The sequence below is a fragment of the Hevea brasiliensis genome, chromosome 14 (genome assembly GCF_030052815.1).
Source record: "Hevea brasiliensis isolate MT/VB/25A 57/8 chromosome 14, ASM3005281v1, whole genome shotgun sequence".
NCBI classification, from domain to species: Eukaryota; Viridiplantae; Streptophyta; class Magnoliopsida; order Malpighiales; family Euphorbiaceae; genus Hevea; species Hevea brasiliensis.
The window spans coordinates 13,363,094-13,382,595 of NC_079506.1; the positions used below are offsets into that span (position 1 = coordinate 13,363,094).

General features: G+C 29.7%; 1 pseudogene; it reads left to right on the top strand.

Moving 5' to 3' along the window:
• The first annotated feature begins 11,868 nt into the window (after positions 1 to 11,868).
• LOC131172784 (high affinity nitrate transporter 2.5-like) lies at positions 11,869 to 13,082 on the top strand (annotated as a pseudogene).
• The last annotated feature ends 6,420 nt before the right edge of the window (positions 13,083 to 19,502 follow it).

Below are 19,502 nucleotides of genomic sequence, written 5' to 3' on the forward strand. Positions count from 1 at the left end.
TGATATGTACTAGGCTGAATATCGCATATGCTGTTAGTTTGACTAGCAGGTTTCAATCCAATCCAGGTTTGGAATACTGAATACCTGTCAAGAATATCCTTAAGTACTTGAGAAGAACTAAGGATTTATTCTTGATTTATGGAGGTGGTGACTTGCAATTAGATGGTTATACTGATTCTGATTTCCAATCAGATATCGATGATAGAAAGTCTACCTCTGGGTTTGTGTTCATTTGTAATGGAGGTGCAGTCAGTTTCAAACAGAGTACGACTGCTAATTCCGCTATAGAGGCTGAGTACATTGCTGCATCAGATGCTGCAAAAGAGGCTGTTTGGATATAAGAAACCCCGATCTTCCAAACACATAGAAAGGCGCTACCACATTATCAGAGAAATAGTTGGGCGAGGTGATGTAGCCATGCAGAAAATAGCATCAGCTGAAAATCCAGTTAATCCATTCACGAAGCCTATATCACAAGCTCAATTAGACAGACATCTTGAGAAGATGGGTCTAAGATATTGTAATGAATGGCTCTAATGCTAGTGGGAGATTGTTAGTAGCATGCTTTAAAGCATATCATTTAGTATGTATCTTGTACATATTTTATTAACAAAAGGCAATTTCACTTTTCCATTTACATAATGTATTTATGTGTAATAGAAAATGTCAATTGATATTTTGTTAGAAATGCTATTCTTAAGTTATTAAGAATATGAGTGACAGTATTTTTAGCACAAAGTATCATAAATTGATTCACAATCGATGATACTTCACAATAAGGACATGACTTATGTAGAAAGATTGTAATCATGTTTGTTCCCAAAGTATTTATATGAGATATAATAAGATGGAATGGTGAGTCTCATGCCATATAACAAATATGATAGGCACTTATACATGATAAGTAGGCCAAACCAGTGACGCATATGACAAGCACATGGAGTTTACTCTTGTCAATGCATTGTCATATATCATATCAGTGCATATAATCTTTAGACCTGAGATAACACAGTTATCTTGTATATAGGTGGTTTGAGTTTGATATTGCTTTCATACTTGTACTGTGTATGGGTATATGGGCATGTTTTGGCTCCTACTAGTTATATATGGAGATAGGTGTTGATCAAGATGGAATCTGTTACCCTAAGTAAATAGGGATAAAATCCTATGTTCATTTAATTATGCTTGATATTTCAAGTTCCTGGCCAGAACAGACAGATTTAGTCAGAAAAGAGTTTTTGACAAGAAAATCTAATTAATCAATAACTGGAATTAAAAGAGAACATAATATTCATAGCAAATGGGGTTTGACATAAATCATGATTCTAGCTCGAATTGGGATTTTGTAATAGAGAGATTCTAGTGCATGGTAACATATGATTAAAGGTTCATTTAAAGGTATTCCTTATTACTGATTGGGTGGCCATGGCACGCTATGCTAGTTGTCAACCATGGTCTATGAGATGCCTAAAATGATTTAGAGAAATCATTTATGGTAAGAAAGAGTTCTGATGATATTAAGAGTTAATATCATATCTCATTGCCAATTAGTGATGAGCCTAGTAAGTCACACACATACACAAGATAATCACCAAGTAAAATGTAATTTAATTGATTAATTAAAAAGTTAATTAATTAATTAAATAGGTTTGGTTTGCAATAAGATTACAAAGTCCTTAGCATGACTTGAAACCAAATCTAGGTTATTGGATGTATAGTACAAGTTAAATTTATATTTAAAGTATTTAAATATGAATTTAATTGTGAGAAATTAATTAATGGAGATTAATTAATTAATTTATATTTGATATAAATTGATTAGAAGAGAAGAAATAATGATTTTGGATTGAGAACTCAAAATTAAAACATAAGGGTAATTTGGTCATTTTACAGAGTGACATGTGGCACCATGAGATAGTGACACATGACACCATATAAGCTTGTCATTTATCTTCCTATCATGTAAGATGATCAAAGTCAAGATTAAGTCTAGCTTTGACACTTGGCTTAATGTGATTAAGTCAATTAAAATTTAGATGCAATGTGGTGATGACATGTGACAGGAGTTTTAGGTGATGACCTAATTATAAAAGGGAAAAGAAAGAAAAATAAAAAACACACTCTTATTTTTCTCTAAAGGTGCCGCCACATATCTCTTCTCTCTTCTGTTCTTCTTTTCTCATCAATTCAAAGAGAAATCAATTATTTTCTTTGAATTAAAATTGCTAGAAATTATTTTTAGTGTCCTATACACACATACAACCTCTCTAAAGGCAAAAACCCAATTTATAATTGGTTGGCAAGGCTTGAGAAGCAAGATTGGGGGCTGCCCATTAGTGATCTTGGTGTGAACAAACTAGAGGGACAACATTTGGAGTCCTAGGTGCTTCCTAAAGGTGCCAATTACATCAATTGTGCATCAAAAGGTTTGTGCACATATTCTTATTTTAAACTAGGGTTCAATTGAATTAATTTGTTAATTCAAAAAACTTAAATGGCAAATGTAGATCCTAATACATATTAAAAGTATTTTAATATACAATTGAGTATTGAAATTAATTAGGCACATAATAGATGTGGCATGATGCATGAAACCCTAGAAGAAAATTTTTAAATTCAATGCTCTAATCTAACAATTTACATGCTTTCGCTCCTTCAGAAATGATGAGGCCATGTTTGAGAATTTTAAAAGGTCAATGATGCGTGAATTTGATATGTTTGATCTTGGATTGATGCATTATTTTCTTGGTATAGAAGTAGTGCAATCTGCTGGTAGCATATTTATTTCTCAAAAGAGATATGTAAAAGAAATTTTAGACTGATTTCAAATGAACAATTGCAATCCTGTTACCACACCATCAGAAGTTGGGTTGAAGCTTAACAAGAATCCTGAAGGCAAGAAGATTAATGGCACTCTCTACAAACAAATTGTAGGAAGTTTGATGTATGTGACTGCTACAAGTCCAGTTATCATGCATGCTGTGAGTCTTATTAGCAGGTATATGGAAAATCCAAAAGAATTGCATCTTCTAGCTGCCAAAAGGATCTTTCGATACTTAAAGGGTACTGCTGATTTTGGGTTGTTGTACAAGAAGGGAGAAAAATCAGATTTAATTGGGTTCTCTGATAGTGATTATGCTGGAGATGTGGATGATCGAAAGAGTACTTTAGGATATGTTTTCATGCTAAGTTCAAGGGCTGTTTCATGGTCATCAAAGAAGCAACCAATTGTTACTCTATCAACAACTGAAGCTGAATTTGTTGCAGCAACAACTTGTTCTTGTCAAGCTATATGGTTGAAGAAAATTCTTAATGAGCTGTATTTTAGGAAAGAAGGACCTACTGCAATTTATTGTGACAACAGTTCATCAATAAAACTCTCCCAAAACCCTGTTCTACATGGTCGAAGCAAGCATATAGATGTAAAATATCATTTCTTGAGGGACCTCACTAAAGATGGAGTCATTGATTTAATTTATTGCAGAAGTGAGGATCAGATTTCTGATATTCTAACCAAATCCCTTAAATTTCCAGCATTCCAAAAGTTTAGAAAGTTGCTTGGTATTTGTAGTTTTGATGTTTTAAATTTAAGGGATGATGCTTACAGGTATGCTTAAACTGAATGTTGCATGTGAGACATCAGTTTAAGGGAGGGATTGTTGAATAAAATTAGTGGTTTGTTTTCTTTTGTCCTAGTTCTTAGGATATTGAGTTGTTCTATTAGCATTTATCTACTCCATAGGAATCTGTTATGTAGTTTCTTCTTTCATGCTATTGTTTGTTACATATCAGCCTATATAAAGACCATTTATTAAATTAATAAGATGTGCAGACAAGTCTTTTCTCCTGTTCTATTTTCTTTTAGCTTTTCTGCTCTTGATAGTAGCATACCCAACCAATTCACCGAATTTTTTCAGTTTTGGTAATATATGGATTTTGAGAGTAAATCGAATTATTTAGTAAATTGATTTATGATTTTCATTGTTGGACTGGTCAAATCGGTTCAAATTTCAAAACCATGGGTAATACCATTGAAAGTTAATATTGCATCTTTATTAGTGGAAGTTATTGGATATTGCAAATAAAACCATAATTTATAAGCTTAGTAGTTAATTAAATTTTGTATCATTAATTTTGACTTGAGTGCACAAACCGTCAAACCTGAAAATTCCAATTTCACAAGTTATTATTTCTTAAAAAATTAGAATGAATATATCAAAATTAGGCCAAAATTAATAGAAAGAAAGTAACCTCCCAACTTAGGTCTTGATATTAATAAAAGAAAGTAACCTTTAAAAAAAAAAAAAAAAAAAAAAAAAAAAAAAAAAAAAAAAAACATCTCTTGAGTCAGAAGTTGCCTAACACTGCTGGTGGCATGATGATTGTCGTTGATCTGTTTTGCTTTCAATGAAATTAGGTATGTTAACTTGAACATGCCATAAATTAGTATTTTTGAATTAAAATCTTAATTTAAAATTATTTTTAAATATTGTTGGCATATCACCATTAATTAGATCCAAAATAAATAAAAAATTTAAAAATTTATTGAGTGCACTCATATTATATATATATACATCTTTATTTATAGCGAGTTTCACATTTCTAAATTTATAATTTACCTGTTTTTCTTAATATCTAATAAATTACTTTTTAATATATCAGCTGTAATTTATATTTTACTTAAAATTTTTTTTTATTAATAAAAAATTTAAAGGAAAAATATATCATCAGTAAATAAAACTGAAATTTATTAATGACGTAAAGTTTAAATTGGATTTTATATTTATTGTTGATATTAAATTTAGGTGAATATGAATGTTATGGTTAAATTAATATAAATCATTTTCTTAATTTTTAAATAATATAATATATTTTTAAATTTTAAATAATTTCAATTATTTTTTTAAAACCAATATTACCAACGTTGAAATCAACAATTCATAACATACAAAAAAAACTCGGAAAAATCAACAGGTAAATAATCCAATTGCTTGCTAATAATTGACTTCATTACCATTCATCATATCCATTAGATTATTGGTGCAAAAACATATAAATATTAAAAAATCTTCCAAAATATATAGATATACAACTAAATTCAATTGTTAGATTTGGGATTGATGGACTAACAATATAGAATTTTCTGAATAGATTTTTCAGTTTTCTTCCATTGCAATCATATGAAATGAGAGAAATTTCGATTGAAGGTAAAAAATGGCATAGAATTCAAAAAGAATGAATTCTTATTCATTGAAAGAGCTCTTACGCATATACTTAAAGATAATTAGTAGTTAAAATGGTAAATATATTGGGTTATCTTTTAAGAAGAATGAGAAGACTATGAGATTCCTTTTGAATGTCTTGAATTTATGAGTAGTATAGTTTTAATGTTGTAATTATGAATTATTTGAATATAGTGAATACGGATACAGCCCCATATTGAGATAATAAGCCGCATAATATTTGCCTTCTTTCTTTATGTTTTTGTGATTCTACGCTTCCATAGTTCACAACAATCAATATATCTCTACAATACAATATAAGGAAATTGAGTTAAAAAAAAAAATTAGATTATCAAAAGAAATAAATTAGTATATTTTTTCAAGAAATCAACTAACCTTGACAGCATTTTTAGATTCAATATCATGGATTTTAACTTATCAATGATCTAGCCTTGGAAGGATGCATAGTTATATTCATTACCTTCAATCTCCAACAATGAATAGATATGTTTTATATTTCTTAGCACAATCTGTAAATTATAATAAAGATGAAACATTAACCACCATAGTTATATCTATGTTGGATTTATTATATTAAAAAGCTAAAATAATTTATTATTATTCCAAAATTAATATCAAGAGCAATAAAATCCAAGAAATCACAAACTCATATAAAACATAAGTATTAAAACTCAGAAAACTAACAAACTGTAACACCCCAAAAATTTTAAATTTATGAGCATTTTTGGTATTTTAATTTTATTTAAATTTTAGGAATTTTTTTGAGATTTTTCGGATTTTAAAAATCGGGTTCGATTTTTCGAAAATATAAACTTTGATGATTTTTAAAAATTAATTTAAAGACCACGTGGCAAAACTAAAAATATATTTAGAGTCTACGTATTTTTCTGAGTTTTCTGGAATTTTTTTGGAATTTTTGGACCTCGTTTTCGGTCCCGAGGCAGAGTAAAAATTCAAAATTTTGTATTCTGAATCGAACCGGCCGAATCGAACCGGACCGGATCGGACCGGCCGAATCGAACCGGACCGGATCGGACCGGTCGAATCGGACCGGCCTTTTCCTTCTTCCCTTTTTCTTCCCCGCGCGCGTCGTCCCTCTCCCTTCTCTCTCTCTTTTCTCTCTCCTCCCCACCCCGGCCACCACCGCCACTGCCCCAGCCTCACGCCGGCCAGCCAATGGCCGCCTCCCAAACGGGAAAACACGCTACAAACGCCCCATGCCGTCAGCTTCCCCGGCCAAATTCGGCCGATCCGGCCACCAATTCGACCGGGTCTTGTGTCCAAAATCATCTACTCGGCGAGAGCTTTCCATAGACACCAAGAACGCCGAAATCCATCGAGCGGTTTGTCCGATTTTTGCTCGGGAAGATTTTAGCCCATTTCGACTTTTGGGCTAGATTTCTCGAAAACCGTGAATCCCACGAGAAAACCGAGGCTACCAGCACGCTCCACTTGTCGAGAGCTTCGCAACGACATAAATTTCGAATTTTTCCGACACCGTTTTTCGGTGGGTCCCACGGAACTTCGCAGTGTTTTTCCGAGCATTAAATGAGCTTAGAAAATTTTCAAAAATTTATGTACTAACCCCCGTGTTATGGGCTTCGTGTAGGTATCCTCGATTCACGGAAATTCGACGATTGACCGTTCGCAAATTTCGGCGAACGGACTGCACTGGAAAAGTCTCCGAATTGGACCGAGGTTTTGGCTACCCCCCATTGTCAGACGTCCCGAGTGCGTCCCCGAAATCGGAATCGGCAAAGGTAAACCCGAACCTTGTTTTTACGTAATTTTCTAGTGCTTAAATAGGATTAAAAATCCATAAAATATTCGTGGTAGCTTAGAAAATTACGATTCTTTTTGCAATAGCTTAGTAATATTGCTAAGGGCCGCGGGGCAAAGTTTTATAATTTTTAGAGCTTGTTTGGGCAGTTTTTGCAAAAATGATCAATAATATGGACTAAATTGAAATTTTGCGTATTGTGATGGATGACTGATTTGATGGGCCCAGGAGGGGCTGTGTGATATGATTGAACTGTTGATATATGGATTGTGAATATAGAAGTGCGTTTTTAGCCATTTTGCAGGTTGGGTAGGTCCTAGGTATAGGGGAGACTCTGTCGGATTTTCGGCACGACTTAGGATGTATTGGTCTTTTTCTTTGTTGTATTGAGTCAAATTTGTATTAAATAATTGTAATATAATTGTCAGGTGAGCGATGACCTTCTTCCTCCGCCACCGCCACAAAGATGATTGTCGTCAAGTCTGTGAGTAAAATATTAATTTTAATTGTAATTTCGATATTATTATATGTTCAGCATGCCCATGCATCACTTATATGCATATATTTATGTAGTTAAACTCTAGGCACGATTTATGATGCATTGATAAATGTTTAAGTGCCATGATGTTGTTGTGGTAATTTGGAGCAGTGTGCGTGCGTTGGCGTGCGTGTGATGTGGTGTGGACTATGGATAGGACGGGTAGTCACGGCTTGAGTTCTTCGCTGGGAACCCGATCCTTCGAGGGGTAGTCACGGCTTGAGTTCTTCGCTGGGACCCTCGATTTGGCTTATTAAGCGAAAGTCCGGCTTGAGTTCTTGGCACGAGTTGGATTTAAGAGAGCTGTATAGGGGATCAGCTCCCATATGTTATGATTGATGCTACAGGGTGCGTGAGTGCTCCAAATTACCTTTTTGATGTTATGATGTGAAAATGATGTGGATGTTGCATTTCACTCTACAGGGTGCATTAGTTTTAGATAGTTATAGAGATTATGGTTAAAATTGATATTTTACTCTCTGAGTCGAACGCTCACTCCTGTTCAAAAATTTTTACAGGCCACAGGAGGATATTTTGTTCTGGGTTAACCTGCTTTTCTACTTCGCAGGTTGTTTATTAATAATTGTGTAATTTTAATTACTCCTAGAATTTCCGCATGTGTTAGCAGTAATTATTTGAATTTGGTCTGTAATATTATTATCATGTTGGACCTGTAAACTTAATATTTTAAGTCTGTTTTGATGGATTGGATGAGGGAGCTGAGCTCCCATTTATTATTATGTTGATGAGTATGTGGAGGATGAGCTGAGCTCCCCAATGGATTATTTATTGTGTTTACAGGTCGGGTGAGTCGAAAACTCCCCGTTGGAAAGTCCATTTTATGGCCGGACTCTGTCCGTTTGTTTTCTTGAATTTGGGCCCAATGGGCCTTAGAGTTGGGTTAATGAACAGTTAGGCTTACTACGGGCCTCGGGGGCTTTAGGCTGGCCCAGGTCCTAGTGCCGGTCCGGCCCATAGGTTGGGTCGTGACACAAACCCACAAAATTTAAAAGACATAAAAATCAATAAACTAAAAGAAAAACAACAAATTCCAAAAAAATCAACAAACCTAGAAATTAAAGAATATCAAAATATGGGGAATTCTCACCAACAATTTTATGAATTTGGTGAGAGTATTAGCTCCATTAATTTTGATGGCAACTTGCTATAAGTCTATAATATATAAAAAGAAATTTTCGAGTGAAAAGGTTTTAATTAATTAAAATCTTATGTTAATTTAAAAAATATATATAATTTTTTTTAATGTAAACTTTAATTCAACTAAAAATTATGAGAATTCATTAATTATTTATTTTATAATCCAATTTAATTTTCTATGTCATATTTTTATTATTTATACGTTTCTTTCAGTTTTAAATTTTTGTTTAATCAATGCTATGGAGGTAATGTAAATGCTTCGGTCATCCAATACCATTCTACAAACATTAAATCACAGGTGTAATCCAATCCAATCCTAATATATTTGAAAAATTAATGTAGGTAACTTCTAAGACTCTAAATTATCCGTTAAAATTATCCTTGAAAATTGATGTTGATCATATATGAGATTAATTCCTCAGCTTTGCAACCTTCAGCCTCTCTTTCAATTTCTAAAATGATATGATAGCTTTATATTTTACAACAAAACCTGCTCTGTTCCATACAATGCCACTGAAATTGCTCTCTCTATTGATGTTTTCTTGTTTAATAAATTTTACTGAAAAGTGCTTCTGCGGATGACGATTTCTTGAAAAAACAAATTTAATAATTAACTTCATTTCACACTAATTTGGTAAGCACTTGATTAGGTGTACAAAAATCTGAATACAAAAAAAGTGCAAACAAGGATAATTCAGTAAATTTTAATTACTTTTTGATATGCATGCGAGGGTGTTTGGTTCACTTAAAAAAATGAAGTTGATAGTTGATAAATACCCAAATAAATAAATTAGAGTGTTTGGTAAATTTTAAAAAATAAAGCTAATAGCTAATGGGTAATTGATATGGTACTCATAACTACAATTTGTATCAAAATATAGTTGTTTCTCATTAGCTGACAGTTGATTTGATTTTATTTTTTACTTAGATCATATTAACTTTTTTTCATTTATTTCGAAAATTAATTTTTTTAATGCTTTTATCTTTTTTATTTATATTTTAATATTTTTATTAGCGCATTATAACTTTTTTAAAATATTTTTTTATTAATAACATAAAATATAAAATATTTATTTATTATAAAAAAATGTTTTTTTTTACATTTAAGAATTTAAAATTAGTTATAAATTTTTTCTTTATCAACAATAATAATTACTTTATTATTTTATAACTATATTTTTAAAGTTATTGAATTATTTTTTAAAGAATTTAATTATTTTTTTATTTCAATAATAAAATAAATGATATAATATAATGAATCAATAATTATAGATTTATTTTAATAATATAATAAATGATATAATATATTAATTTAATAATTAAATATTTAATTTAATAATAATAAATAATATAATATAATAAATTTATAAAATTATATTTATTTTAATAATAAAATAAATTATATGATATATATACTGTTATTAGTCATTTTACATATGAACATTAATAATTAAACATAATTTTACCAAATACTTAACATAAATCAGTTATCATTATATATATATATATGCAAGAATATTGCTTTAACACATTTACTTTTATTTAATCAAATACCTCAAACACTTAAAACTATTAGAAATCTAAATAATAAATTAATTAATCTTCCTACCATATATAGCTAGCTAATATCCTAAAATAACAAATATATTTTCCAATGAATTCGGCTTCAAGTTAGTACTAATTGACTAATGATGTGTTGAACAATATTGTACCAAAGCAGGAGGCACCCAGTAGGAAACGATTCTAGGAATTTCCTCATGTCCACCAAAGCAATCATGAGTCCATTGCATAAACATACTGCAGCATCCTTCAGCCATTTGAAGGTCTTGAAAAATTGTACCAATGGCAGATCGAGCCCAACACAAACCCACATTAACTGAGGATGCAGCACAGGCCGGAGACAAAGTCAATGGTGGAGAAGGTGCCCCAGGAACTTGAGGAGTTGATGGTGCTTTTGGAACTTGAGGAGTTGATGGTGCTTTTGGAACTTGAGGAGTTGATGATGCTGGTGGAGTTGGGCTATGGAAGAAAGGATTTGATGGGCAATGGCACACACATGTACACTGTCTTCCGATTGAACCTCGCCCCCCTTGAAGCCAACTTATCTCATAAGGGCAGCCAAAACATGCAAAAGTACAGCCACAATCAAATGCAACAGCCTCTTCACTAATAGGATTTGCTAATCCATCATTCATCAACCTTGCTAAGCACACAAGAACAAATACCAACCAGATTGAACACCTCATTTTGACTAATAATGACAACGACTTTTTCTTTTGTTCTATGATATTTATGTAGTGTGATTTGATTTTAATCTCGTTGGGCAGCTCAGGTATTTATAGAATACCCACAATCTAATTTGAAATTATGTCAATAACTCCAAGTTGAATTTTAATTTAATTCTTGTTTATCTGATATCATGAATTTCTATCACAATTAAACAATGCTACCTGTCTTTTCATAATTGAATCACGCAGGAAAAGTATATCTCCTATAAATTTATCATTAATTTAAGAAGGAAATTAACAATACTAGATCTCTAATTTAATTACGTGTTATCATTTATTAGTTTATAAATAAATTATTTCTGCAAACAAAGTCCATTACAATATCGGCTCACGTTTTCTATCTCTTTTATAATTAGGAGAATTCATTATTTATTTTATCAATTATAATTAGTGTTTATGAAGATTTATTTAAATTACCTTCTTCCTAATTAAAATTTTAGTAATACATTAAATTTTTTATTTTATAATTATATTTAAATAAGTTTTTAATCTAATTATTTATAAAGATTCAAACTAATTGAATTAAATTAAAAGTCTATTTAATTTAACTGTTGGTTGTAATTGATAACTGATAATTATTACTGTTATTTGATAGTTAATGGCTGATAGCTTATTATAGTTTATTTATGTTAAGTGTTTGATAAAATTATATTTAACTGTTGCTATTGATATATAAAATGACTGATAAGGGTATGTTTTATATAATTTATTTTATTATTAAATTAAATATATAATCATTAATTTAATATATTATATTATTTATTATATTATTGAAATAATATATCTCATTAATTTTATAACTGAAATAAGAAAATAATTAAATTCTTTAAAAATAATTAAATAACTTTAAAAGTTTGCTTCATGTCCAACGCCTCATCACCTGTATCTTTTATCCTAGCACTCTTTTTCACAGGCTTCTCCTTGGCCACTTTTGTCTCCACTCAATTCTGGATGATGAGCTCCATGTTTTCAGCCCCAGTAGTTGGCACCGCTAATGGTGTTGCAGGCGGATGGGGCAATCTTGGTGGTGGGGCGACGCAGCTGATGATGCCCCTTGTTTTTGGCCTAATCCGTGACATTGGAGCAGTGAAATTTACAGCTTGGAGAATTGCATTTTTCATTCCTGCCCTGTTTCAAATGTTATCAGCATTTGCAGCATTGATCTTCGGCCAGGACTTGCCAGACGGGAACTTCGGTAGGCTACGAAATTCAGGGGATAAACCCAAAGATAAATTCTCAAGCGTCTTCTATCATGGGGTTACAAATTACAGAGGGTGGATCCTGGCATTAACTTGAGGATACTGTTTTGGGGCGGAGCAGACAATTGACAATATAATAGCTGAATTTTTTTATGACAGATTTGATCTGGAACTCCACACAGCAGGAATTATTGCAGCAACTTTTGGACAAGCAAATATTGTTTATTGCAGCAACTTTTGCACTAGCAAATATTGTTTCTAGACCAGCTGGAGGATTGATTTCTGATATCGTAGCAAAGAGGTTTGGAATGAGAGGTAGGCTATGGGCTTTGTGGATAGTGCAGACATTGGGAGGTGTACTGTGCATCATTCTTGGGCAAGTGGGATCCTTAAGTGCTCGAGGAGGTAATTAAGATTTCTACTTCCACTTGATTCCATTCCTTTACTATCTCGCAGAGGATCAATTCTAATATTTATGCATCCATACGTTTAATTCTCCAGGTCATTAGGGCTAATATCCGGTATGACAGGCGGTGGTGGAAATGTGGGTGCTGTTCTGACTCAACTAATTTTCTTCAAAGGATCCAAATACTACAAAGAAAAAAGGATAACACTCATGGGTATTATGATTATATGCTGCACTCTCGCAATATGTTTAATATACTTCCCACAATGGGGTGGAATGTTTTGTGGCACATCATCCGAAAATACTGAACAGAAGAATACTATTACATGTCTGAATGGAATTCAAAGGAGAAAGAGCAAGGATTACTTCAGGCAAGCTTAAAATTTGCTGACAACAGCAGAAGTGAAAGAGGCAGAAGAGCAGGCTCTGAAACCATGCCACCAAATGAGACCCCATCTACAAATGTATAGTCTATATCCACTAGGTTCTCAAATTATCTACCATGAGCTTAGCAAGTAAAGGTAATTTGCATTGTGATATCCAAGTTTCAGATTGCAGGCTGTCGTATGTAGCAATAAATGATCTCAAAGACCTCATGCATCAAATCTATGAATTAGAAAATAAAGTTTAGCATCTTTGGTATTTATAAAGATCCAGAAAATCAAACTGAATATAAATAAAATATAAAACCTACTGAATAGGGAAAAAAATTATATATAAAACTAAAGCAAGAATGTTGCTTAACACAATTACTTCAATTTAACCAAATGCCTCAGACACGTAACAACTACTGGAAATCTAAATAATAAACTAATCTTCCAACGATATATAGCTAGCTAAGATCCTGAAATATAAATATATTCTTTAAAGGCATTCGGCAACAAATTAATACAAATTGACTAATGATGAGCTGAACAATATTGTACCAAAGCAGGGGGCACAAAGTAGGAGACAAGCTTAGGAATTTCCTCGTTTCCACCAAAACAATCGTCAGCCCATTGTGTAAACATATTGCAACATCCTTCCGCCATTTGAAGATTTTGAAAAACTGTACCTACGGCAGATCGAGCCCAACACAAACCCACATTAACTGAGGATGCAGCACAGGCTGGAGACAAAAAGAATTGGGGAGAAGGTGCTCCAGGGACCTGAGGGGTTGACGGTACACTTGGAACTTGAGGAGTTGATGGTGCCTTTGGAACTTGAGGAGTTGATGATGGGCAATGGCATACACATGTACATTGTGTCCCGATTACCCCTCGCCCAATTTGAACCCGCCTTACCTCATAAGGGCAGCCGGAACAAGCAGCAGTACAGCCACAATATGCAACAGCCTCTTCACTTGCAGAATCTGAGCTAAAAGGATTTGCTAACCCATCATTAATTAACCCTGCGAAGCAAGCAAGAATAAATACCAACCAAATTGAGCGCCTCATTTTTACTAATGATAACTAATTTTTCTTTATTCTTTTAGCAAACAATCGCTAGTTTGTCTTTTGTTCTAGGATATGTGCGTATTTATAATATAGCCATAATATAATTTGACATTATCTCATTAACTCCAAGTTGAATTTTAATATGATTATTTTTTATCCGATATCATGAATCTCTATTATAATTAAACTATGATACCTACCTTGCCATCACGCAGGGAAAGAATATCTGCTTTAAGTTTATCATTAATTAATTATTTTAAGAAGGAAATTTACAATATTGGACCTTAGTTTAATTGAATGCTTCATTTATTAGTTTATAAATTGTTTTTGCAAATAACGTCCACATTAAATCACAGGTGTAATCCAATCCAATCCTAATATATTTGAAAAATTAATATAGATAACTTCTAAGACTCTAAATTATCCATTAAAATTATCCATGAAAATTGACGCTGATCATATATGAGATTAATTCCTCAACTTTGCAACTTCTCTCGTCAGTTAATTGGTCAGTGATTCTAACTTCTAAGGCTCTAAATTATCCGTTAAAATTATCCATGAAAATTGATGCTAATATTCATCCCAATAAAATGTCATTAGAGCATATAACAGACATGGGTTTAAATTCATATAGATCTTACTGGTTTGTCAATCGTGGCGCCGATCCATCACATTTTTGGTGCCTGCAGGATTTTATAAATATTTAATTTATTTAATAAGTAAATTATTATTTCACTTTTAAATTTTATTATTCTCAATTATTCATTAATTATTTTAAAAAATAAATTAAAAGATTCATCAAATTTAATTCCTTAATTTATATAAATTTAAAATTAAATCTCTCAATTATATGTCGATTATAATTATTACTTAGAATCGAATTTTATCAACAATTATTTTTAGTGGGCAATCTATAAATTTTACTGTGAAAAAATCTCTCCCTCCCTAAACTCTATTATTTGTGCATATCTTGCTTGCTTGGTGTCCATGAAAATATTTTCAATACATATGAAAATAAAAGCACGGGTTTAATCCAAGCAAGTCCGATCTAAAAAAGAATGCGTACTACACTTTATGGATTAGTCAAGTGTTCGATCTATAGAGTTAATAAACTGAGGAAGGCCTCACTTAGCATTCAATTAATGAAACTAAAAAAGAATGTAAATTTTTATATAACACAATAAAGTACATGAGTTGAATTGGCAAACACTTACTTGGGTATTACCATTTATCTATAAAAATAAATTTCTTATAATATCTGCACATAAGATTTTTGTATTATTTATATTATTTCTTTGACTGGTTTGACTCTTATTAAAGTCAGATGATAAAAAAAATTATGAAATTATTATGTCTGACTTTTGGATGAGAGAAAGGATGGCAACGGATTAAATATTTTGAAGTATCTAATTCAATCAAATTTTATTAGGTCGGTTTGAATAGTCTATAATTAAATTAGAGATAAATTTATGTTTATAAAATAATATTCATGGATTAGAGGCTAATCCCTTTTGTAAATAATTAATTAAATATAAAATATATTTTTATAATAGTATTTATAAAATTTTTATATACATTATATTTTAAATATTTTATAAAAATTTTTTTTTATTGAATTCAGTCTCGGTAAGTTAAATTTATTTGATTTTATCACTTTTAGATCAAATCAAACTAAATCAACAGTGTTGTACCGAGCACCGTAAAACTTAGCTAAATCTTTGATCATCAATCATACATAAACATGTGTCTTATTTATTTTATTCATAAATTTCATTATATATGGTGAGCTGTATTTTTTTAATTATAAAAAATGAGAGCTCCGTGAATATAAAGGTCATAACCCTCTTAGGTTTGTCATTGATTTAATTCAATCCCATAAGAAGGGACTTACCACCGAACTCAAGATGATACCTAATGAAATAAATCATTGAATAATTTGCCTACTTCTCTTATTACACTATTAAATAAAAATAATATTTAATCATTATGATTGTGCGAGGAGTCAGATCAGGATGAGATAAGGTCATCTCACCAAGTTAATCACTATACTATTATACTCAATGATTATATATACCTAATTTCATTTTGTCATCTTTTACAGCTCGCCATATAATCATCAAGCATAATATAATCATCGATTATGCTCGATGATTATATGGCGAGCCGTAAAAAGTGACAAAATGAAATTAGGCATACATGATATAAATATTTTTTAGAACATTATTGGCATATGGCCATCAATTAGATCCTAAAAATACAAGGATCTTCTTTAGAAAAAAAGAAAGAAAAAGGTTAAATGATGTGATATGACAATAAAGAAAAGTAAACATTATTTAGGTGATAATAAATTCTATTATTAAATTAATATAATCATTTTTTAATTTCTAAATAATATAATACATTATTTAAAATTTTAATAATTTCATATACTTTTTTTAAATACGCCAATAACACCAATCCATAAAATCAACTATCGAAACATGAAAAACACAAAACTTAGAAAATCAATGGGAACACCAAGGCTCAAAGTACTAAGGCGCTAACAAGTTTTGGAGTAGTACAAGGAGCAAGGTGTAGGCGTGCATCTGAGCGTGATAAGGCCAAATAAATAAATAAATGTAAATATTTTATTAAATTTTAAATAAAATAAAATTAAAAATAATAATAACTAATAAATATTGAAGTACTAATATATATCAAACAATTATAAAATAATTACTCTTCAATCTTAATAAGGAGTAGTATCATAATTTTTTCATTTTCTTTTACAACTTCATTATTTTAATACTCATCTTCAAAAAAATGAAAATATGGGAGGTCGTAGTCCTGAGTGTGATAGTTTGACGAGATTTTGACAAATTTCCAATTGAGTAGTAATACTTTTTATCAATTAAAGTACTCGTCAAATGTAGAAATAAAGAAGGCGTGTCTTTCCAGGGTCATGTGCTTTAAATAAAGTACACGCCTTGATGCATAAGACGAGGATTCGGTGAATTTGTCGAAATTTTTTCTCCTTTAGAGATATTAGGGTTAGAGCCTGACGAACTTAAAACCTGAAATGTGTCTTGCTGAAACTTATAGTCAAATATGCACCTTGAAGAAATACTAGCCGATTTTGTTATGAAAATACAAGTATAATTTAATTAGCTTAAACATAATTTCTTGTCAATGAAGCCAGCCATTAAAGCATCCTGTAAAAAAAAAAAATTAAATGATGGTGATAAGGCCAGTAAAGAAAATTTTATTAATGTCATAAATTTTGAAATTGAACTTTATATTTATTCATGATATTTTTGTAATTAAATTAGAATAAATCATTATTTTCTTATTTTTAAGTAATGTAATACATTTCAAAATTTTAATAATTTATTATTATTTTTTTTAAATTTACCCCATAAACATTGAGCACTAACCTATACAATCAACAAGCCAAAACATAAAAAATAAGAACCCAAAAAATCAACAATATTAAAATCACAAGACATAAAAATCAACAAACTCAAAAAAAAAAATATGGGAGAGTTCTTACCCACCATTAATCTTGATGCAGCTTCCCACAATGAGCTGAGTTCTAGTTAAGCTTCTATTTTTGAGCTAGTTGCATATTTCACACAGCCTTCAATTTTTATTTCATTGCTCTGTTTCTTGATTTTGATTTGTTAATTTTTGTATATTATTAAATTTTAAATATGTATTACATTATAAGTTATAAATTCATCACTTATCTCTAAAGGACTCAATTGCATCACCTATCTTATATTGCACATCTTTTGAAAAAAATATAAAATATTATATTTAGTTTCCTCCTATATTTCATAAATTTAATAAAAATTAAATTATATAAAAAGTTAAATAGTAATGAGAGATTTCCAAAGACCTCCATGATTTGTTGCTAATGTTCATCCCAATTGAAATGTGGATAGAGCATATAAGAGACATGAGTTCAAATACACATATATCTTATTGGTTTGTCGATAATAATACCGATCCATCATATTTTTGGTGCCTACAAGATATTCTAAATATTTAATTTATTTAATAAATAAATCATTATTTCATCTTTTTTTAAAAAAATATATTATCTTTAAATTTTATTTTTTTTAATCTTTTATTAAAGTACTTGATTATGATCTTTTTTGGACTTACATGGGTATTAACATTTATTTATAAAAATAAATTTCTTGCAAATGGATAAATGCAGCTCCCGGAAAATGCAGTTAGTAAATTTTTTTATTAAAAAAATGGATAAATTACAATGAACTCGCTGAAGTTTAACAAAATTTATAGATTAATCCATGATGTAAATTTAGTAATAATTTAATCCTTTAAATTTTATTTTCATTAACAAATTAATCTTTATATTTTACTTCTATAAATAAATTAGTTTCTATGATCTGTAAATTTTAAAGACTAATTTGTTAATAGAAATCAAATATGAGGATCAATTTGTTAACAAAAATAAAATTTAAGAATTAAATCGTTATTAAATTTACATTAAAGATTAGTTTGTGAGTTTTGTTAAACTTTAAAATATTTTTTATAATTTATACAAAAATATTTATGAATGTACATATATTGCTAATATAAATAGATTTTATAACATCTAGACACAAACGATTTTTTATTATTTACATGGATTTTTTTATTGGTTTAATCTTATTTAAGTTAGATGATAAAAAGTTATCATTTTTGAATGATAGTAAGAATCACAATGAATTGGACATTTTTTAATACCTAATTTACTAAATCTTATTAAGAGTGGTTTGAATAATATATAATTAAATTTGAGATAATTTTAAATTTAAAAATAATTAATTGTGTTGTCCGCATATTACATTAATTATTTATTATTTTATTTTAGTAATATAAAATAAAATATTTTATATTTTATATTTTTATAATTACATTATAAAATTATGTTAATGATAAAATTTTTAATTAATTATAATTTTATTTCATGTGATAATAAATTCTTTAATACTTAAAATTATAAATTTAAGAATTTCAAAATTTTTAAAAGATGTTGTAAAAAAGAAATTTATATATTTTTTTTATATAAGATAAGATTTTGATAGTTAAAAATTGATGTTTAATACAATAAGTTAATTTTTTTATATAAAAAATACGAATAAAAGTAATAAAGAGACTGTGCCATACTGCGATTTTTAAGTAGCTTTTATAGTTTAGATGACACACTTTTGTAAATCGATTTTGAAATTTCAGCTTTAATATTGATATATTAATTATAAAATATGTTAGTGATAAAATTTTTAATTAATTATATTTTTATTTTAAGTGATAATAAATTGTTTAATGCTTGAAATTATAAAATTAAGAATTTCAAAAATTTTAAAAGATATTGTAAAAAAGAAATTTAGATTTTTTTTTTGTATGAAATAAGATTTTGATAGTTAAAATTTGAAAAAAAAAAACTTAAAAATTGATGTTTGATAA